Genomic DNA, 3596 nt, shown 5'->3' on the forward strand with positions numbered 1-3596 from the left:
TCGTGCTTTGCTGATGAATATACATGTACACAAGCGTTTAATTTCGGCAATCGAATCAAAGCATTTATCTACTAGAGGTTATCTTAGTAATGATTGGTATAGCTGCAGAGTTAATCTCAACCACTACTGTATTTTATACACTGCTGATGTTCTGGATTAGGTCTGCTAATCTGGAACTGCACTTCCCTCGGATGTTGCTCAATTTACGTGAAAAAGTTTGAATTCAGTCTTTGCTCCGTCAAATGGACAAACGAGGTCCAAATTCACTTCTGAAAGAATTTTTGGAACCCTTAAGCCGAATGGAATCTCACTGTCTAAGCTCAGTCAAATTTTCTCTTCAGTAGGCCCCAATAGACATCCTACGCGTAGAATGTCTCCTGCTTTGTTTTGCCTGGATTTTTGCACTATGGATTCCCCTTGATGTGCTGAGTCCACAGCTGTTTTTACTTTTTGATTTGGACACCTATAAGCTGGTCAATGGATCAGAAGTCTGTTTCGACAGCCTGTTGCTGATCTTGATCAGTCTAATCAACTCCAATTTGGACCAAAATTGACTAGGGGGCTTGCCCCAGGCTATAAAACACCTTGCTATGCCCACTGTCAGTATCTGGCTTTAATTTCTTGCTTTAGACATCCTACGCGTAGGATGTCTTTTTCATCAGAATGGCTTCAAATTCAAAACACAAGCTCCCCTTGAGGTGCTGATCACTTTGGTATGCTCAAAATTAGGTTTGTAATGTAGAATCACACAGAAGGCATCCTACGCGTAGGATGTCTTTTTGGCCTGTTTGACCCCAGACTTGACCCACAGTTTCCCCTTGATGTCAGCAACCCAGTGGTATGCTTAGATTTTGGTTTGGATTTCAAAAGTCCCCAATTTTAGCTGTTCTTGCCTTTTTCAGTGAAAAGTGCTAAAGTCCGTTTTGAACCCAATTTTCTCACCCAAATGAGATGAAACCCCTCTAAGTCACTCAATATATCATGCAAGTCATGCTCATGCAGCCATCATATGGTTTTGGTCTTAAAATAATGCTTTGGCACAATTTGGGTAGGATGTTTGGCAATTTTAGTCTATCTGGCCTTATCCTCTCAAGAGATGGTCAAATTTCCACTTTCCAATTGAAAATAGGGTAAACCCCACCTTCTGAACACACTGGTCAACTCAAAATCCCAAAATTCCCACCAGATTAGCCTGTAGACATCCTACGCGTAGGATGTCTCCTGGCTTGAAATAAAATTAATTTTTTTCCTGACAGAAATGCTCCTGATGCTCTGCAGCTCATCAAAAACACTCACAGTAACTTTTGGACTTCACTTAGGCTTTCAAACACACTTTTGCGTCTTTTACAAACTTGTGATGAATTTATCAAGCAAGTATACATGCATGAAGTGCTCTAGATCCTGAATCATGATGTCCTACTTACTCTACTCCTACTCATCATATGAAATGGTGATAATGGTGTTTTGGTTGCTTTCTGGCCTCTCCAGACTCTCAAGCTCTCCTCTCACCACTTCTACCACTCCAACTCCTACTCAAGAACTCAACTAATACCTAAAACTATCTTTGTCTACCTAAATCTACCTAAGTCGAAGGATCTAGGCCAAACACACGCTTCCTAGACTCCCTCTAAGACCTAAAGAGTCCTCCACCCTCTGGTCCTATCTAAATGTAAAACGAGACTCTTGGAAAGCCAAAAATCCCTATCCTCAAGGACTAGTCTCGGTCACCTACCTAAGGTTTTCATCCCCGACAGCGGCGCCAATGTTGGACGGATATGCCGCGACGGACGTCAACACAGCGAGAACTCACCTAACAGGATTTGTCAACTAAGGACGAAGCTCGACCTGCAGGCGCGTGGAAGCAAGTATAAGGTTTCAACCTACACTCGACCGACTCTTAACTAATTCCTACAGAGATCTCTACCCAATGTCTAAGTCACAGCCTTCAAGAGTGCATAAGAGGAAACTTCCTACAACACTTTCTAGAGCGGAACACCCATCAAACAATCTCGAAACACCACAGAACTTGAAGGAGACCCTACTATCACCAATAGGTCGCTCTCCCTAAGGTCTATGAACCAAAATCCCAACCCAAAATACACGGTGCAAAATCACGTAGGATGTCTGGTCGAAATTTGCAGGTCTTCGTTTCCAAAATCTAAAGTTCCTAATGTGTAGCTCTACTCAATGTGAACGCGTGGATATGCTGCAATGCAAAATCGAACAACGTATGCTCACCAAATCACCAGATGAAGCTCGTAGAAGGAGCTCGCAAAACCGGACCGTACGCATGGAATGTAGGTATCGGCGCGTAGCTCTCGTCGGGAGCAACACGCTGCACTTCTCCGCACTCGATTCCGACCACCTGTGCACACGTAGCATCAAGATGAATCTCACACTCTCCCTCGTACACATTACGCTCACTCACAGACTTCAAAAACTTCTTTTTTTTAAATGACAAAAGGTTTTTCATTAAGGTCAAAAAGTGGTATAAATACCTTACAATTCTCAAACCCTAAAGTTCCAAATCAACCATCTACTCAATCTAACTATCAAAACTGGGGTACAATCTCGGAAACTTCTGTAAGCCCCAATATTTACAAGGTGAAATGTCGAGTTTTCTCAATAAATGAATAATTACAAAAAATGATAATCTGCCGAGAAGTCACTTTCCGTAAGGGTGTGTCCAACTTCTAACACAAAGGAATGGTCTTCCTTCAAATGTGGCAAGGAAGCTCTGTGTTGTTTTTGAATCTGTTTTCAACAGATTCGAAGAAATGTCCGAGTCTTCAAATGTGTTGATCTATGCTTGGATGTAAGGAATCCATTCATTGTTGAAGAAACATAATATGCTTGACAATGCTTTGGTCGATCTGTATGCGAAATCTATTTACTCTATTATACATAGGCATATTCAGAGAAGCTGACATGGTTGCAAATAAAAAGAAAGTGGGGAAGTTGCAGGAGGGAGAGGGTCGTCACCGTGAGCTGGGGGAAGTCAACAAGGGTGGGGCGATAGAAGGTGAACAAATGGGGACATCTAGACATAACACAAAGAGAGAGAGAGAGAGAGAGAGAGAGAGAGAGAGAGAGGCAGCAAATGCCATCTCTAACCATCATGGCTACATTGTGGATATTGAAAAGAAACTTCATGATGAGATTGTTTCATCGAATGCCAAACATCATGCTTGGAATTTCTTTGATCAACATGTATATCATATGTGGTGTACTTTTGAATGCACAAGAAGTTCTTAGAAAGCAGCAATTCTCAAACAAAGGGCAACCTAGGGAGGTCTAGGAAGCGCCATGGACATAAGCAAACGGCTTCATGATGGAATTGTTTGTTAGAGGCTCTTGGGAAAATAATATTGCGCTTGAAATTGTTGCTGAAACTGTAGGTCAATTGCAGTATAATTTTGAAAAGGCACACGATGATCTTGAAATGCAACGATTGTCGAATCTGCCCAACATAGGTAGGATCAGAGAGTGGTGGGCTACTTACAAAAGCAAATGCCAAGTGAGGATTTCTTTCCATATGCATTCACCTATGCTTGCACCTTAAAGGCATGCGGCATTATACAAGAAAGTTAATATGG

This window comes from Adiantum capillus-veneris, chromosome 13, assembly GCF_014529385.1.
Source record: "Adiantum capillus-veneris isolate H3 chromosome 13, ASM1452938v2, whole genome shotgun sequence".
Taxonomy (NCBI): Eukaryota; Viridiplantae; Streptophyta; class Polypodiopsida; order Polypodiales; family Pteridaceae; genus Adiantum; species Adiantum capillus-veneris.